At 46.4% G+C, this 20,877-nt stretch overlaps 1 protein-coding gene across 1 annotated transcript in view; it reads right to left on the bottom strand.

Annotated features, from left to right (window-relative positions):
* The window catches only part of RASSF7 (Ras association domain family member 7), a 55,352-nt gene extending 54,741 nt beyond the window's left edge, over positions 1-611 (bottom strand). Inside the window, exon 1 of the mRNA XM_083165292.1 lies at positions 525-611. The gene's annotated coding sequence lies outside the window, so the exon portion shown is untranslated. The remainder of the gene's footprint in view (positions 1-524) is intronic.
* Positions 612-20,877: the final 20,266 nt, after the last annotated feature.

Below are 20,877 nucleotides of genomic sequence, written 5' to 3'. Positions count from 1 at the left end.
GGGAACATACACAAGCTGAGCGCAGTGTATCATCACAAATATATATATATTTGAATGTCCCTGTTCTTTCTGGTCTACATACCAGAAGAAGACAACCATGGCCACTCCATTTGATGAGCACTACAACTACCAGCATGTGCTGCTAGGACAGCTTACAAGGTACTATAGCTGTTTAACAGACTCAGAGCCACCGGTTGACAAAGTCTGCTAGTGTATACAAAATTTATCGATGACATCTTTAAGGACTACAAAATGTAAACTTAAAACACAATATTTGAAACCGCAATAGCTTATATATTTATTAACAGTTTCTTATGCAACGCAGCAGGTTCCTTGGCGCTTAACAATTAGAAATAGGGATAAAACAAACAGGGTCGTACTTGTTACAGACAGTCAAATGGTAGGAGGGTGGGAGTTTATGTAGAGAACATATAAACAATTTACTGAGCTCTATCTGTACAATATATATCCCCATAAGATGATACTGTCCTCACTATGCTGCTAACCTTTATCTCTTTGCTTACCTGGTCAGATGACCAATAGAACAGGAACAAAAGTCTTGCAGATTCTGTACTGATTCCTTGGCCTGATGCTGCAGTGCTATCCAGCATCCCACTTGTTACTCACTCTGGTGGGTGGGCATCTCTTCAAACAAGAGGGCTTGTGGTTGCCACGGACACCTAGTATTTAAAAAGAAGGTTGTGACCAATCAGAAAAGCGGTGAGTGTGTGAGTTTGTGTGGGGTGCAGCAATGTCTGGGAGAGAAAGGATGGATGAGAGTGGAGGAGGGTGAGGGGGCAATGCGAGGGGGGGCTAGGGTAAAGGTCCTGCAAGCACAATCTTCAAAGCAGAACTAGAAGAGAATGTGCTGAAAGATAGCAGGAATGAATAAATGAAAAAAAGTCTTCCTCTAACTTGTACTACACATTCCTAGGATTCACATGTTCCCCAATAAACCCAGACATATAACAGAGCCCAAAAACTTTCAGTGGCATACAAAGTGATAAGGCTACGTATGTTTTCTTTAATTAAAAAGTTAAATGTAAATGCTGAGGAATAGTTGCTATTATTCATATAGAAGATAATAGATAGTAGGCGGATGCTCTGAATCAGAAATGCGGTAAAAACCCCAATATCGTTTTTTTTTACCACATTTCTGTATGCTCTAACCCTCTCTCCGCAGTGTCAGCACTGCGGAGGGAAATGGCAGTTAAAGCTGGCGATTTCCTGTAGAAGCCTATGGGTCTCTTACTGCAGCGCTGTGTGAGGGATCCGTCACAGATCCCCCCCAGCATGCCCCGGGGCCGGCATCGCAAGGGACAGCTTGTATCACAATAGCCGTCCCTTTATTAATAATCGCATATGTTAGAGCATATACGATTATTAAGAATGCGGTACCCGGTGAAGGGGAGCGAAAACAGGCAGTTGGCTCATAGCAACATCCCATGGGAAATATATCATCCATCTTAGTGAATTTCCCCCTAACTATGATAAATATTATATGTGTACATGGTACATAGGGACCTAATTCTGGTCTGCTCAGTCCCTGGCATGTTCGCATCGGGGACCAATGCTTCTCTCCTGCACATGCGCATATTCGCATGTGCAGGGCTTCTTTGTGGGCGCCTCCGCCGATTAGCATAGTCTCCATGTCACTCACGCAGGGGGGTGGGAAGTAGATGGGCAGGGGGTGCAACAAAAATGCTGGGCGTCCCCATGCCAATGCAGGAGGGCAGCTGCTTGCTGGGGGCGGGCAACTGGTGTCACAGGATGTCAGTCACCCAACCAGTTCTCGGACCATGACGCCACAAATCTGCAGATACTGACTCGTATGGTCGAATGATTTCGGGTCTGCACACTAGCCTGCGAATGGAAGTTTATGCAAAACCTCCATTCACAGTGCGGTTGGGATATTCGCTGGGTGGCGGTGGGCGGACATTCGTACGGCCGTGGGTGGCATTTGAAGGCAAACTATTTCTTAGCGAACCAACCAGAATCAGGCCCATAGCAGTGTCATGAAGCCATGTATTATAAGGAATAATATATTGCTAATTGTCATTTTAATGGACATTTCAAGCCATTATATAATTCCTGCTCTGTGTAAATATAATTGTTCTGCAGTTACATTACTTTATAATGATCACAGATGATCTTGGTGACTGATATCTAGACATCCGGGAGGTATGATCAGGACACATCGCACCAATAATGTGAGTACTGTGTCAGTAGTTATCTACTATAGTAACCGGATGATTAGACAGTCCCCCGGGTTACTCTCCTAACTACACTGTTATACTCTACTACAACAAAAGGCAGCAACAGCTTCTAAGCAACAGGACACAGGACACTTGTGGGGTTTGAGGCAAACACCTTCAGACCACTTTAATTTATTAACTTGCCGACTTGGATTTATGCTCCCGAAATTTTGTTACATTGCTTTATTAGTGTGAAATCTTTTCCTCTAGTTATAATCAAAGTCCTTATATCACCAAGTTAGCCTTATAGGCCTGATGCGGGTAGGTACTGTAAGTAAGTACTGTATTTTTTAAAATGTATTACCAGTTATTTATATAACGCACACATATTCCGCAGCGCTGTACTGAGAATATTTGAACATTCAGATCAGTCCCTGCTCCAGTGGAGCTTACAATCTATATTCCCTACCACATGTACTTGACCACACTGATATTCAAGGGTTAGTTTTGTTGGGAGCCAATGGACCTACCAGTATATTTTTGGATTATGGGAGGGAACAGGAATACCCGCAAGCACATGCAAAGTTGCATGCAGGGAAAATTGTGTACAGTCACACATATGCAGCACTGTACATCTGCATGTGACCGCACCTATGTGTGTTCATGATGTATTCTGAAGGTGGAAAACTCATTTGTCAAATGTCTGTTTGGTCAGTGGCCTAAAATAAATCTAGTTTGATATGTTGAAGAATCATTGTGCAGAACACAAGGATTAGTAACTGACCTAGGGGGGCATTTATCATATACTAATAGGATGCGATTTTTAGACATAAGCAATTTTTGTAAAAAATGGCAGAATTCACACATTTACCAGTGTGCAATTTGTGGTAAAAATCTGTGTTTTGCCTTTAAAAAAAAAAATCACACTTCAAATATTGCATCCAGATGTTTTCTCATAGAAAACATTAAAATCACAATTGTAATAGGGTATGATTTGAAAAATCATACCCTAAACATTACCAAGCAGGCTGTCAAACAGGCTGGTGAGTTTGACAGAACTATGCACAGATCAGTGAGATCTGTGCGTGGTTCTGTCCCAAAAAAGTAAAAAAAAAAAATTACCATGGGGTTCCCCCCTTTCCTCCCGAGCATAACCAGTCCCAGGCTCATTGAGCGAAATACAGGGGGAAAAGTAATGGGGTCTGGAGAAAATCAGCCCTGATTGGTTATAGGCATCTCCATGGAGATGCCTACATCCAATCAGGGCTGGGCTGAGCCCTGATTGGTTTAAGGGAGACCCAGTGACGGGATTCTCCTAGTGGTGATGCGGATCCTCTTGTCCGGGGGTATGGGACATGCAATCTTTTTTTGAACTCTGGACCATCTACTGGACAATCGAACCAATCCAGTGTGGGAGCCAGGCATGGTGAGTATGGTGTGATTGAGTGTCTGTTTGTGTGTGTGCATTTATGCAAAATAAAGTTGTACTTTTCATGGTGTGTGTGTGTGTGTATTTATTAGTACATTGGTTATGCAGTGGGACTACAAGCCCCAATGGGCCCATTAATGCCCAGCATGCTGGAACTTGTGGTTCTCCAAGTCTCAGCATAAGTGAAACTACAAGTCCCAGCAAGCCTCACGTATGCTGAGATTTGCTGGGACTTGTAGTTTCACTGCATAACCCAATGTAATTTTGACATTCTATTTTTTTGCCACAAAATTATGAGCCCGGCTTCAGCCCTGGAAGGGTTAAGCATGGGGGGTGCCCAGTCCCCCAGGTACCCCGTCCAGGGCTGACTAGCCAGGGTGTTCATGTGATGGCCAGGGGACCTTGCATAAATGTGCCCTCCAGCTGTTGCATGACACCACTGGCTGTTGGAGCCCAGTGCTGGTTCCAAAATACAGGGGACCCCCAGTCTTTTTGTTCCCCGTATTTTTAGAAACAGGACCGGTCCCAGAGTCCAGTGTTGGTTTCTTAAATACGTTGGGACCCAATCACCCCCCGCCCTCCCTTATTTGGGAAACCAGGACCGTCTGCCTTCACTACCCTGCATTGCATACAGGATATTATGGCCTGCACAATTTAGTATCTCCTAAGTGTTTAACCACTTTCCAGGCATAGTGGCATCAGAAGTGACCACACCAGACTGGGCTGTTCCTGACATGGTCCCATCTGATGCGACCAGTCAGAAACACCCACTGGGCAGCAACTGCCAATCTCAGACGGAGCTACCAGCTCCTCTGCTTCCTTGTTCCCTCCACCAGTGCCTGCAGTGAAATGTAAAAGAAGCGACCTTCACATTCCTTATCTACATCCAGCATGTGCAGAGAGGAGCATTTGCCTGGAAAATATAAAATCGCAAACATTGCTGTGATCATCATTAGATAAATCGGTTATCAATGTTCAAAATGACTAAACACATTTTGTTATGATGTAAATATGTTTACCTCCCAATTTATGAAAAAGTAAAATCTAGACAGAATTTAAAAAAATTCTGTCTAGATTCAGCCAATCACACCCACATTCTATGAAAGGTTTAGACCACACCCCTTTTTTTGCACTAAAATTGGACGATTGGGACTATTATTATTTTATTGGGAAGAATGAGCGTAACATTTTTAGTCATCCAGCTATAAGAATTCCTATTGGTTGGCACATGCTGCAGGGTTACATTGTTGCATTTATCACACTGAACACATGTGATACACCAAATGTACAGCTTCACAGCTGGAGAAAGAAGCCTGTGATTATGCTTTTTGTGTAGGATAGAAAATAGGGTCATCTTTTATTCTTCATACAATAGAATCAGATTTAGCCCTGTGTCTGTCCCTTATTAATGATCGGTTGGCCGGGTTAGTTCATAACGTTAACACAGAAGTAAAAGCTGTCCTAAAAAAGCAACATTGCTTGTGAAATCAAATAAGAATCAAATCAAAGCTTAGATCAATTTATATGTTGATTCAGCCAGTGAAATAAAGCACAAATACAGTCTTGTTTAATGTTCAATAATAATATGACGGGTATTATGCTATAGTTTGCTGATCTGTCTTCAGTGTCTGAATGTTGCTGCTCAGTCAACCATGTTTTTCATGTTTTTTTTTTCCTTGTCTGACTAAATTTCCCACGATTCTACTGGAATCTGTATTTTTTAAAGGAACACTATTCTATAAGGGGTACATTTATTTAGATGGGAGTTCTATTGACTATGAGAAGTTGCCCAAAACAACCAATCAGATTGTACTTATTATTTATTTAGCACCTTCTAATAGATAATTAGTTGCTATGGACAACATCTCATCTTCAATAGAACTCTCCTCTAAATGTACCATTAAGTTGGTTTATATAGAAGATAATAACACTGACAAACATGTATGTAAATGTTTAAGCACCTTATCAGAAAGGTAAATATTTGAGATGGGTTCTGCTTGTGCTTCTGTGCATTTTCCACATAACACAATTGAAGTTGTGCCAGAAGCTTTTAGCAGCTTTTGCAGAAAATGGCTGATAACAGAAGACAATAGCTGGCACTAGGCTGCATAGCATATATGTACTATGTCAAATGGGTGTGGTATGTTATGTGAACATTTTAAAATGTAGACGCCAGATTGTCTATCTCATTTTAGAGCTGTATTCCCGGTTAACACTAACGTTTAACATGCTGTTCCTCTGGTATACGGTCGACATGCATTGAGGTTGACCACTGAAGTTTAACACAGTCGACATAAAATAGGTTGACATGCCTAAGGTGGATATGGTTGGGAGGTCGACGATATTACATGCAATAAATTACATGTGATTTATTGCATGTAAAAATCAAGCGAGCCTCCTGGAGAGCTGCCGCGGGGCTCTTAAAGGCATACTGGTCCGACTTGTCTTTAGGACAAGTCAGACTAGTGTATGGGGGCCTTTACTTCAGTGCTCATTGGTTGACATGGTCCACTTCTCCTCTGGCTCACTTCTCCTCCCTTATCACTGCTTCATACATCTACCCCAAAATCTGATCTTTATTATTGTTAATAGCATTTATTTAAGTCAATCCACAAATGTTTACAGTGCTGTACCGATCAAAACATTTTATGCAGAACACTGTAAAAATAATAGCATATAAGGCAGTTGCAAGTGTAGGCAATTAAAGTTTATACAAGATAACTAAGGGCCTTATTTTGGTTCATTCTTTCTGACAAAATCCTTCTTAGATGGGCAAAACCATGTGCACTGCAGGTGGGGCAGGTGTTACTTGTGCAGAGAGAATTAGATTTGGGTGCGGTTTTACTTCAAAGTGAGATCTATATTGCAGTGTAAAAATAAAGCAGTCAGTATTTTCCCTGCACAGAAACAAAATTACTCACCCAAATCTAATTCTCTCTGCACATGTTACATCTGCCCCCCCCTGCAGTACACATGGTTTTGTCCATCTAAGAAGGATTTTGTCAGAAAGAATGAACCAAAATAAGGCCCTAAGAGAGTAGACCCAAGGGAAGAGATGAAACAAGCGAAAGGAGAGATCGGCTTGTGAGAACTGACATTCTGTAGGGAAAGGGGAAGACACGGAGTTAGTGAGGAGATTCATTGGGTTGATGGCAGTGACGGCTCCAGAAGAGGGGCTGAAGAGCAGTTAAATATTTAAATAGGGGGGGGGGTACACCAACTGCCATTCCAAATTGACTCACTGATGGTGGGTGTGGCTCCCCTATTTGAGGGGTAGATTTATCATTCCTCTTTTTTCGTTTCTTATTTGCCCCGTTCCGCTTTACCACTTTATCGTGGTGGAGCGGTCGTGCACATCGCCTGCATGTATTATCTTTAAAGTATTCGTTATGGGAATGTGTTATACTCACCCGACGGGGATACACTTCCTCCCATAATGGCTGTGCGTCCCTCTGTGCTTTGTTGTACTGTGCATGCACCGGTTTTCTTTTCCAGTGCTGTGTCCTCGGCGCTTGCACAGTCGTTTAAATGGGATTCTGTATACCCAGTGCATGCGCCGGGAATTGTTCACAGGGGGTGCTGTATACCAGGCGCATGCGCTGTTTTAATTTAAACATTATGAGCTGAAGACCCGAAGTGCCAGAAAAAGCTGGCGATCCATAAGGAACAAAGACCTACATCGCCGGATAATACATCCGGTTAGGCCCAGGTGCTCTCTTTAAAATATAGTAGCTACGCTAAACCTCCTCCCTCATAGATCTGCCCGTTAAACACCCACATGACGGGTGTCATACATCAGGGGAAGTGCAATCCCCTGCCATACACGGGGATAGCGCATATTCCCCTGATCGACGGATCATAAATCCACCCCTGGATTTTGAACTGTGTTGCAGCTTCACCTCTGGGGGCGCCACTGATTGATGGTGAAGGAGGTAAGATCAGATCAAGCAGAGATTTGGAAGGCTACTGTGAATAGGTGACTTTGCAGGGACATAGGGGTTAAATAAAACAGAGGGCGGGATGTATTAAAATACATTGCCGCCCTTCGCCCCCCCCCCCCCCCCCGCCGCGATGCTGCCGCATATGTACTAACATATGCGGCTGGCATCGCGGTGCTGTGACGGAGGCCCCCCGCGATACCTGTACACTGGTGTGCGGGGGGTCTCCGTCACTTCCCTGCCGCCACGCTCTCCCCTTATGCCGGGGACAGCTATGCATGCTGTCCCCGGCGCTTCCTCCTCCCCCCTGCAGCCGGAAGGATGTCCGGCTGCTTCACTAGGGGGAGGCAGGGCTTACCTTTCGGGGTCCAGGAGGACCCTTCAGGAAGGTAAGCCAGAGGGGGGTCGGCGAATCGGCGAAAAGAAGCCCATAGGCTTCTAATGTATCAAATATGATACCGCACTGAAGGGTATCGCCACCTTTGGGTTATCTTCCTGAAGGGTCCTCCTGGACCCCGAAAGGTAAGCCCTGCCTCCCCCTAGTGAAGCAGCCAGACATCCTTTGATACATCTCGCCCAGAATGAGGGAGTGTATTTCTTTGGTTAGGGGCTCTGTGGATGACCGGAGAACGTGGGGAGGTGTGCTGGGAAATTAGGTTGGAGATGTAGGAGGGAGGGGAAGGGGTGGCGGCATGGGTTTTCTTTTATCTCTTATGACAACAGCATATTAAGGAAAACAGATGAGGCAAAAACAAAAATATAGCATACCAAACAAAACTGTAAACACAATCACAATCCAAATAAAGAATATACAAAAAAGTTATTTTAAGTCTACAATTCTATTGAAGTATAATCATTTTCACTGTGACTGATAAATAACTGGGAGAGTAGAAGGGGAGGGATTAATGAGGGGGACAGATTCATACCCCTTTCACACAGAAAATGAAATACCCGGGTGAAGCAGTTCCACCCGGGAATTTCATTAAATACACGGGTCCTTTTTCTGTGTGAAAGGGCACACCCGTGTCGTAAATCCCGTGTCTCCGACCCGGGAATTGACCAGGGTCGAGGACACGGGATTTATGACCCGTGTTGACCCTTTCACACAGAAGAATTACCCGTGTTATTCAGCAAATTACCAGGTAGAAATTTTCAACCCAGTAATTTAGTTCTTCTGTGTGAAGGGGGGTCAGGCTGCTCCCGGCAAATTTACACGGCATTTGAAATGCTGTGTATTTGCCGGGATTTTCAGACTTTTCTGTCTGAAAGGGGTATCAGAAAGCAAGAACTTTATGCTGGTCATCCAAATATGAGTTAAGGTGCCCATACGTGGTACAATTATTGTATACAATATTGCATCGCATTGCATAGGTTTTGCAATGCAATGAGATGAGATCTAGTACAAAAAGTATATGCAGCACATAGTTTTTGAGCTGTGCGATGAAATGTATGACGGGAGCATGCATCTCATCGCACCCAGCAATTGTACCGTGCATGGGCACCTCTTGACCAGGGTCTTGTCACACCAGGGGACTCAGTCGACAAGACTGAGACCTCTGGTGGGGACCTGGACCGGTACCTGAACCGGGGAGGTTGGAGAGGACCCTTGCGCATGGAGTGCGCGACAGTGCACCCAGAGCCAATAAGCAGTCAGAGGTAAAATACAACCAGAGTTTATTTGCAGATGGTTGTAGTATAAACAGACAATAAAGTATGCAGGAGAAATAACAGAGTTCATGCAGATTGCAATACTTTACAGATGTGATGTGATGTGATGTGGGATCGATGGTGGAACATCGGATGTGAAGACTGTGGGTCCGGAATGACGGACGGAAGACTTGAGCTTGACTGTGGGTCCGGAATGACGGACGGAAGCTTGGCGATCCGGAATATCGGACTATCGATGATGATGTGGGAACATCGGATTCGGGTATCGGATATGGAAGGAGACTGTGGGTCCGGAATGACGGACGGGAGATGACTGTGGGTCCGGAATGACGGACGGAAGCAGGAGATCCGGAATATCGGACTAGCGATGAAACAACGATGGTGGATGATGCTGGAGCATCGGAAGGACCAGAGTCCCGGAGCTAGGCTTGGTCGCTGGGCTGAGAGGCAGGATCACAGGCGGTGGAATAACCTGGACTTCACAGGAGATGGAACAACCTGGAACACACTGCAGCATGGAAAACAACACCAGCAGAGAAATACACTTGCACGGAGACAAGGACAGCTGACCATACACTGGAGACAACTGAAGCACTAGCAATGGTTCTGAGAGCTCCCAGCATACTTATCCCCACTGGGTGGCCAGGATTGGCCGAGGAAGTATGACAGGGAGATCAGAACCAACAGGATTGGACAGTACAGACATGTGACTGGAAAGAACATGGCAGCCCCCATGTCTGCTATGGCGGGAAAGTGTGTTTGTGCACACCATGCTGGATACTGGGAGCAATGGCGGCGGACAGGTGGATTGCCGTGCACTGGGGACTGTCACTGGGAGACAGGACGCCGGCAGGGATGATGTCTGGACCGCAAGCTGAACCTGCGGAGGCACTTAGCCGGTAGGAAAGTCTGTCTGACAGCTCGGATCGTGACAGGTCTGAGTGACGGGATTTAAGACCCATGTTGACCCTTTAACAACACAGAAAAACCCAGGTTTTTCAGTAAATTCCTGGGTTGAAAAGCTTTAACCCGGTATTTTGCGGGTGGTGTGAATTGAGGTCAAGCTGCACCCGGGAAAATGACCCGGTACTCAAAAATGTAATTGTAAAAATTGTAATTTAATTGCAGCGTTGCCGAGAAAGGGGTATTAGTGAATACCGTGGAGTGTGGAATTAATATGGGTATACTAAGGTTTCCATATCAAGTGAAATTTGTAAACTCCATTGTGCTGTAGGCTTGCTATACATTTCATTGTAGCAATATACCATATACAAGCCACGATGACATCACAGTTAGGTGATTCCCTCCTCTTCCAGTCATTGCTAACCTGTGCTGTGGTGCACACACGTTACACCAGCTTATCAAGTTGTTTGCCAAGAAGGTGGAGCTAATTACTTCACTTGTGATTCTGTGGGGAGACCTGCAAAACATGCTCTGTGTCCGGTCCTGAGGATTGAGCTTGAGAACCTGTGCTTTAGGAGATAAGTTGCCAGTGGAGGGATTGGTAGAGAGGCATTCCCTGGGCCTTGAATTATCTACGGCAGGGGTCCTCAAACTATTTTTCTCTGGGACCCCATCAGACAATAAAAATAATTACAGGACCCCAGCAAGTGACTGCAGAAGGTCATCACATCACACGTGCAGTCAGCAGACAGCACATACATGGCAGACACAAAATTATGTGAGGAGCCTGAAGTAACAGATAATGCAACAGATTTTTCAGACTCCTTGAATCACTGACTGAGATTAGTAAAGTCATCAGCCTGATGGTCAGCAACATGGAGTCGTGACCCCATGCTGAAAAGATCAGGACCCACTTTGGGGTCAGGACCCACAGTTTGAGAACCACTGATCTACGGGGTCCAAGCCTGCCACTGAGTCAGAGCAGTGAACCACCTTGATGTGCAGTGGCACCGCGGATAATCTTTTAATAAATGTTTTGCCATATCCAAATGCTTGGTCGTGTCCCCTCTCCAGCACTGGGGAAATCTGGTGTTTTAAAGCTCTTGTGGTTGCACAGTGCATTATTTGACAATTTGCCCTCTCTCCTCACTCTCCCCCAAGAGCTATGAGGGACACATCAGGTGTGCTTCATAAACGTGGTAATCCAGATAAGTGAGTCCACATGATATCAGAGGATTGTGGGAGATCTGAGTTAGGTCATTATCAACTTACTAGGTGATTCATCGCACCCTACAGGCGCTCCTCACACCGTCGTAAGGGGCTCCTTTAACCTGGGAATGCCTTTATTGCGTGAAATATGGTATGAGGACGGGGTTTGGCCGTGCTGTAGATGGCTTTCTTCCCTGTAAGTGCGCAGTTTCGGCTGTTGTGTATTTGCCTCTTTGCTGCCAGTAATAGTTGCTGCTGGCGGGGAAACCACGGTGGAGGTCCAGAAGCGGAACATGCACATTGTGGGACCAGGGGTAAAAACATGTTTGCCCCTTCCCCAAACACACATCCCAAAAAATAGTGTGTTTTTTGTTGAGTGTACTTCAGCGTGAAAGGACATTACACATGATGCCACACACTGTAGTGCCTAGTACACATTATGCCGCACACCGTAATTGGCATTACACATTCACACACCGGAATGTCCATGACACATTATGACACACATGTAATGGGCATTGCAAATTATGCCATACACGTAATGCCCCTTAACCTAATTGGAAGCACGGAAGAGCTACAAAGTAATAACTCCTAATAAAAATAACTTCTGAAAGTGAACTTTAATCATTATATATGTAGACACTTTCTGCTCTGTAAAATGAAGGGTAGATCTCCCTTATGGCAGTCAGCAGCAGTGGGTAAGGTGTCTAGGATCAGCAGCAGTGTGTGCCACAGTATTGGGATACAGACACGTGATAGGCAGCATGGGGCCCCATGCCTATAGATGTGGCAGACAGATCCCCCACTGGCTACACGGAGAGCAATGAGACCGGTAACACGGTAATTGCAGCGGCCGTTGGGGGGGGGGGGGGTGTCTCCGAGCTGCTATTCTTGTCACCGTGCAGAGTCGGTGGCTGTTCCCTGAGGTTGTCAGCAGTTAGCAAAGATATCCAGTTTGGGGGAGGGTCCCGTGGCAGAAATGTTGTGGGTAGTTGAACGTCAGCTGCAGCACTAGTAGTTCAGCCCTTGGGTGGAGCCTGTCCCCGGATCAGCCTGAGAGATGGGGGCAGTGGATGACAGTGAGGACTGGTGTGTGCTGCTGCCTGCTGCTCCTCCGGCTGTGACCTGGGAATTCAGGAGAGCAGGAATCCCGGGAAAGGGAGGGGGTCAGTGGGCGGACAGATGGCTGCAGTTGCTATAGTCCAGAACTGTCACGATGGGTGGGAGGCGGAGTTTACTATATGACTCCGCCCAGCATTATACACACACTCACAGATTGACAGTTCTGGGCTATTATATAAGAGATATGAAACTATAAAACTTTTGGTGATGCTATCCTATGCCAATGCTGCTAGCATGATTAATAGACAGACATATTCTTAAGGTGGCGAAGTTTACAGTAATAAATGCTTATAAAACCTCCATAACAACATTACAAACACTCGCATGAAAAATTCTATAGGAAGCCACAAGTATGAGTTTCCTAAAGGTCACACAGCATCAAAGTGAGATGGTGTCAGGGATGTGTTTTATAACAGGGAAAGTCAGTACTCCTATATATAAATCCTTATGAGCGATTTTAAAAGGTTGACAGGCACAAGACGTCTTTTTATGTATTATAAAATTGCTCCTGTCCTGATGGAACATTAATAAACTATAAAGGAAATTCTCATTTCATGTCATGTCGGTGATCCAATGCACTATTCAGACCTGTTTGCTGGGCTCTCAGCCAATCAGTGGCCACCTGAATGTGAGGACTCTGATTGGCTGAGAGCTTTTACAGCCAATCAGAGGGCCGAGTGTTTTGAAATGTTTTTTTTTTTAATTCTCCTGCCTGCCACTGACTACCGCCGCTCACCAGCCCTCCTGCTGCCCGACTCCCATACACCGATGCCCGCCAGACCTCCTGCCACCTTACTCCCATACACTGACGCCTGCCAACCCTCCTGCCCGCCCGACTCCCCTACACAGATGCCTGCCAGCCCTTCTGCCTCCAGACTGCCCTAAACCGACACACCGACACTTAAGATGTGATTGAATGCAATGGGGAAATCGCATTGAGATGTTGCATCGCGTACAATCCCACAAGTGTATGGGCACCATAAGTAACCCAGCCAGGAACTCCAGAGCATGACAGGCATCGGAGGCCCTGGACGCCTGTTCCGCATTGGACCGGATCAGGAGGTCGGACGTTTAGTACATCATGTCCGACCTCCCTTTGTGCATATGCCTGCAGCCTGACATGGGACCAGTGGGGCGGGCAGTGGGTGCTGAGCGCTGCACTAGCGGGCTATGATTGGCTGAGAGTGCTCTCTCTCAGCCAATCAGAGAATGGACAGTCATGCGACAGATTTTGCTTCTTAATTATTTGGCATTTCTTGACGATGATAGATATAATCCTATTGGTTTCTATGGGCAACATCCCATGTTCAATAGAACGCCCATCTTAGTACATGTACCCCAATATCTTCAATGCGCTATACAGCCTACACCTTTTCACATGAATACAGGACTGTTACGGGAAAAGAAGCACAATAACATTGAGATCAGCCATGTTATATTAGGCAGCAGAGTTCCGTAGGAGGATTCATCCTAATGATGTTTAAAGCTAGTCAGGTGGTGCATGGAACACACAGATGTTTTTACAAGGGTCTAGAGAAGAATTGGATGCTTTATTTTCTTTGGCAGAATGTCTGGATTTGATTTTTGTTAGTATTAAATGAGGCGCTACACGTCCCCTACACTTGGTTACCAAAGAAAACTCACGGGTGATTAACACATTCAATACATGATTGGATGATGTGTAACATATGGGGATTGCGTGACTGGACAGTATGAGGACAGGCTCTGTCACACTGACTGCATACCTATAGTCCTTGCTACAGTATATAGTCCTTGCTCCCAGTATAACGGGGAGATTTGTTGATCATTCCGAGTGATGCGCGATCAGCGCTGTGTGCTGAGCAATCTGCCATGGCCAGGGCCGTCTTAACATTAGGAAGGGCCCCTGGGCAACCTAGTTCACTGGAACCCCCCCCCCCCAAATTAGTTTGCCCAGGAGCCCACAGTCACCTCCCCAACCCTCACCTCTCTGGCTCTGTGCGGCAGCCAGTCAGCTTCCGGCGTAATGTCCCTTACACATAATTCCCCTCGTAGTGCCCCTTAAACATTGCCCATATTACTGCCCCTTACAGAATTCCCATACTGATTCCATATAAGAGGAGAGACCTCATTGCCACGTCCCTCTATCCCCACCACAAACACCCTGTCCCCCAACATACACCCCATAACCCTCTATCCCCACCACAAACACCCTGTTCCACCCACAGACCCCCTATAAAGCTTTACTCACATATACACCCTAGTCCCCCTGTTTGTGCCACATTCACTCCCTATTCCTCTACACCACTCCCAATTACACACCCTACTCTTTCACTGTCCCCAACATACCCATACCATCCAACACCAGGGTGGTGAGTCTGGACCTCTTTTAGGTTTGTTATACTGGAGCTCGAGCATGGTCCCCCTTCTGATGGCCACAACTTACCAGCACATTGGGAGCCGGGTGGGCGGGATGATGATGTTAGCTGCGGCGGCTGTGATGGCTGTCACGAGAGGGGGGTTCAGTGCCGCGGATCGCCCCTGCGCGCGACATCTGACAGTGGGGACCCCCCAGCTGTCCGCTGCCCAGGCGCTCCCAGTCCCCGCTGTAACAGTGCACTAGTGTGTGCTGCTGCGCCTGCTATTTAAGATTCACATATCCCGCTGGACCGCGCTAGCCAATAGGCGCTCGCGGTCCAGCAGCCACCAGTTGATTGGCTGCTGGACCGCAAGCGCCTATTGGCTGGTGGTCCAAAGGGAGACGTGAATTTTAAATAGCATTACGTCTCCCGCACACAGCGAGCCGCGGTGGGAGCTAGCGGGGGAGATGGAGCGGACGAGCTGGCGGTGCTGGGACGGCTCCGGCGCCAGGATAGCTTCCATCGCCCGGAGCTGGTGCTCCACCGGCACCGTCCTCGCTACGCCTCTGCCGCCACCGCCCTGATCCCCCTGCCCGGATCCCCCAGCGAGGGTGAGCGGATTCCCGGACCCCGGCCACCTTCTTTCCCATTGGGCTGGGCCGGGGGCCCCTAGGTCCTAGGGCCCCCGGGCAACTGCCCATCGTGCCCAATGGGAAAGACGGCACTGGCCATGGCCAGTGTTCTCCAGTAAGAATACTGGCCCTGACCAGGGATTAACTAGATTTTTCCAGCATGCTGGATATTAATCGTCAGGCGATAACTATCACTATGGCCCCTACACACGGAGAGATTTCAGTGCATTTTGAAATTGCCCATGTGTAGGCCGTATATGGCCAAGGCTATACACTCTTCCTGCTCTATAATATGCAAACATTTGGAGTGCTTCATTAAGCAAATCTGTGGGAACTGCTGATGCCACAAGTCACAAATAATTTGGCTTCACTCTCCGTTAAAGCCGACCCCCAGACTCCTGTGAAAGCTAACTAATGAGAGTCTGAGGGTGCGCTTAGATGACGAGTGATTCCTAATGCTGAGTTACCGGTGCTGTGGGGGGGGGTTTGGATTGTTTGGTCTACAACAACTAGGTCGACAAGCATTAAGTCGACACCACTAAGTCGACAGGCAGCAAGGTCGACATGGGTCTAGGTCGACATGGGTCAAGGTCGACATGGGTCTAGGTCAACATGGGTATATGTCAACAGGACATTAGGTCGACACAAGTGTTAGGTCGACATGGGCAATGTCGACAGTCAAAAGGTCGACATGGGGTTTTTCCCTGTTTTTTTGAGCCAACATGTGCCGACAGGCAGTATTTCATGCCCTACCATCCACTAGGGCGTGGTGGGAGAATAAAATAGTGTGCCGTGCGTGGCGACCTCTCGACCACCCATGTCGACTAAGACCCATGTCGACCTTGACCAATGTCAACCTAAACCCATGTCGACCTTGCTATGGTAAAAAAAGGGGGGGTGTGAAAAGTCCCAAGGCGCTATAGTATCCTTGCTGCCACTGGACCAAAAGGGAGACCCACTGTAGTAGTCCCGCTGGTAGATGCCTCAGGAAAAAAGAAGGTCTGGTGGCGCTGAATATTTGTATAGTCCACAGGATGATGTTTGTCTCGTGAAGTGGAGAAACAAAAAATAAACTTGTGTTAAGGCCCCCATACACTAGGGCGACTTGTCCTTAGGACAAGTCGCCCCCGACTTCCCCCTGAGCTTCCCCGGCTGCTCCCCGGGGGAGCTTGATTAGACTGGCACTTGATGTGCCATTTTTTACATGTGATAAATCGTCTCGATTTATCACATGTAAAAAAACCCGGGGAGCAGGGGGGGGGGGGCTGGGGACTCTGTGTCCCCCGCTGCTGGGGACGCTGCGGGGGACAGCGTCTGTGTCCCCCCAGCGTCTGTGCGGCGAGGCGGTAGAGGGAGCAGGGGGGCTGGGGACGCTGCGGGTGACACGTCTGTGTCCCCCCAGCGTCTGTGCAGCGAGGCGGTAGAGGGAGCAGGGGACGCTGCGGGGGACACGTCTGTGTCCCCCCAGCGTCTGTGCGGCGAGGCGGGAGCAGGGGGGCTGGGGACGCTGCGGGTGACACGTCTGTGTCCCCCCAGCGTCTGTGCGGCGAGGCGGTAGAGGGAGCGGGGGTGGCTGGGGACGCTGCGGGGGACACAGGCGGCATAGAGCCGGGCAGGGGGAGCCGGCGGGAGCTGAGTGTCAATGGTAGAAAAAAAAAGCCTATACAATGAATGGGCTGCCTGTGATTGGCTGAGCGCTCTCTCAGCCAATTGCTGACTGGCTGAGAGAGCGCTCAGCCAATCACAGGCCGCCCATGCATTGTATGGGCTTTTTTTTTTTTTATTCAATACTGACAGCTCCCGCCGTCTCCCCCTGCGCGGCTCTATGCCGCCTGTGTCCCCCGCAGCGTCCCCACCCCCCCCTGCTCCCTCTACCGCCGCACTAGGTCCCAAGTCGGGTGGTCGGACGTGCAGCAGGTCCGACCACCCGACGCAGATCCGATGCGCACGGGACCGCGCATCGGATCTGAGGGGACATCCAAACTAGCCGATTTTGGTCCGATTTCTGCCAGATCCGACTGATCTGGCAGAAATCTGACCAAAATCGGCTAGTGTATGGGGGCCTTTAGAATGGGGAACACAATGAGAGTGTTGAGGTGAAACACCCAAGCAAGGGAAAGGGATCCGTACCCAGACTCACAGATAGAGGTGTGTGTACACGTGTATCAAGGTATCTTTAGGGGACCACCGATGTGTGTGATCTATGGACCAATACCGAGTAAGATGGGCTGGTATCCAGCGATTCGTACCGTACTCACTGTATATACAGGAGCTTGACACATATAAAGGTATCTTTCACTGACACAGTAACCGTTTATCCAGGTGAAGTATCTCAAAGGCCAAGGTGGGTGCCTACCATACTCACTGAAGGAGTGGATGAAATACACACGTAGCGGTTTCTTTGTAAATAAGGACAGGTCCCTCTATTCTCATTACCTCACAGCGGAGGCGTGTATATGAAAAGAGGAAGAGGACCGGTCTCAGTAAAAAAGCATTTATTAAAGGTAACACCTGAAATGTGGCTTATGGCCAATAACCACATACAGAAGTCCAAATAAACAATACTTAAACAATAATGAATAAAAAAGAACTCACTTCTTCTGCCAACATGTTTCGGCGGTCGCAGCCGCCTTTTTCAAGGTGAAGAGTGAGTAACCTGGCAGTGTTTAAGTAGCACATGGAGAAAGCACATCCGGGTCAAATCCAATTAAAAAATAATAGTGAAAAACAAGTGTGGTGATGCCTTAATAGAGTCCTTATGGACTCGTTTTATCCATTAATGGAACAGCTAAAGTGATGGCATTGAAATAAAAGGGTTAAATGTTATAAAAAGCGGAGTAGAGTACAGTGGAACGCTTAATAGCGTTCCTACTTCCGCGTCGTGGAACGCATATTGGTAACCCTCGTCCTAATAGGGCAGCGTGTGTCACATGTATATTCACTGACACGCAGATCGGGCACCGCTTCCGCGCTGTGGAACGCACAGCCGGAAGATAGTGTCATCTTAGATGGATCAGCGCGGCACGTGTGACATACACGTACGCTGACTAGAATAGCTGCTTCCGCGCTGTGAAACGCACAGCCGGAAGCCAGTGGTGCTTATTTCTCAGCCGTGACACGCAAGGCCAGGAATGGCGATCGTGTCACAGGCTGTGTGGTCCCACAGTGGGGATAATAATATACGTGGGGCGAAAAATACATATACAGTGTAATATATGAAAATATGCTGGCATAAGGTGCCAATATAAAGGGCGATAGGAATATGTGTTGGTGCACCAATCAAATGATTCCCCCTTAATATTAAAACTACATGATCAATACATAAAAGCCTATATATAAAAACATATAAAAATTATAGTTTAATATATAGAGATAGGGACATATATATAAAGAACCTATACAAATGTATATAAAAGAGTATATAAAAAGAAGATAATGTAAGTGTTAAGAACAGGCTAAAATTACAGAAACCATTTAAGCTCGAAATCATGGTTTAAGCCTTCAGGGGATAGGGTGGACAAATTGAAAATCCACCTCATTTCTGTTTGTGCGAGGCGGACATCTCTATTATTATGCCTCCAATTATTCTTAACTGCCTCTAATCCCCAAAAACCAGTGATATATTTGGGGGAGCTATTATGTGTTTCGGTAAAATGTAATGAAAAAGGGTGTTCTTTAAAACCTCTTTTAATATTCCTCACATGTTCGGCAAGGCGAACTTTAAGGTTTCTTTTCGTTTTGCCGATATACAATTTGTCACATGCGCATCTGATGCAATAAACAACATAATTCGTATTACATGTAATGAATTGTTTGGGTTTAATGGTAGAGTTTTTAAGTTGGATTTCTGTGAATTTTCTGACCGCTGATGGGCATGCTTTACACATAGCGCAGTCTCCACAGCGGTGAAACCCATTATTACGCGTAGAGATAATATTCTGTTCCATCAAAGCGCTATTGACAAGTTTATCTCTTAAATTCGCGGCGCGTCTATATATAAACTTGGGTTTATTCGGTAAAATCTTAACTAGGATGGGATCCTCAAGTAAAAGTTTCCAGTTTTGTTTAAAAACCTGTTCGATAGAACGATGGTATGCATTATATTGTGTGCTGAAGGCTATAGTATACTGCTGGTTTTGAGAGGTATCTCCTATGGGTTTATCTTGGAGTAATTCATCCCTAGACATAGATCTAGTTTCTTCTAAGGCTCTCTCCAGTGATGTATTATCATAGCCTTTATTTAAGAACTTGTCCTTCATTTTTTTGGCACTAACTTCAAAATTGGTTGAATTCGAACAATTGCGTTTTAGACGCACAAATTGTCCTTTAGGGACATTCGATACCCATCTTTTGAGATGGTTACTGGAAGGACAAATATAGGAGTTGGAGTCGGAGGGCTTATAATACACTGTGGTTTCAAGTTTACCATTCTCCACAAAGATCTTCAAATCAAGGAAATTAACTTCTACTTTGCTGATGTTAAACGTGAGTTGAATGTTAAAACAATTCTGGTTAAGATACTCACAGAATTTATTCAATTCTGCCTCCTGCCCCCTCCACACAAACAAAACATCATCGATGTACCTCCACCATTGGACCAGGTTTGCACCCCAGTCATGCCCGTGCCATACCATCAGGTTCTCCCATCTGGCCATGAACAGGTTGGCATAACTGGGGGCAAACCTGGTCCCCATGGCGGTACCCACCTCTTGGACATAAAAACAACCATTAAAATTAAAATAGTTGTTGAGTAAAATAAACTCTATACCCTTGGTCAATAGACTCTGTAGATCAGGTGAAATGGTCGTTTCGGCCAAAGCAACTTCCACAGACTGTATACCATCCGTATGCCGAATAATAGTATACAGGGATGTGACGTCTGCTGTAATAAGAAAACAGTCATCATCCCATGAAACATATTTAATCTTGTTAAGAATGTCTTTGGTGTCTTTGAGGTGCGACTTATTTGTAAGTACCATCGGTTGTAGATGATGATCTATGTAATAGGACAGATTGGCCGTAATACTATTAGTCCCAGCAACTATGGGGCGTCCTGGGGGGTTAGTGGGATTCTTATGAATCTTTGGCAAGAGATAGAGCACCGGCACAGAATACTCATCCCTTACCAAAAACTCAGCCGTCTCGTTCTTAAGTGTGCCAGATGTAACAAATCCTTCAATTAACACTCTTAAGTTGGATAAGATCCTATGTGATGGGTCTGTCTTCAATTTTCGATAAGTGACACCATCATTGAGTTGGCGTAAGGCCTCGGCTATGTACATGGATTTATTTAAAACAACGACCGCTCCGCCCTTGTCGGCCGGCTTTATAATAATATTGGTGTTTTCCCGTAAACCCTCGACTGCTTCTCTTTCTATTTGGGTAAGATTATGCTTGAAGGTGGGTAGATTTTCCTTCAAAGTTTGAAATTCACTATTAACT

This window comes from Crinia signifera, chromosome 11, assembly GCF_055691185.1.
Source record: "Crinia signifera chromosome 11, ASM5569118v1, whole genome shotgun sequence".
NCBI classification, from domain to species: Eukaryota; Metazoa; Chordata; class Amphibia; order Anura; family Myobatrachidae; genus Crinia; species Crinia signifera.
This window is presented reverse-complemented; position numbering and strand designations above follow the sequence as displayed.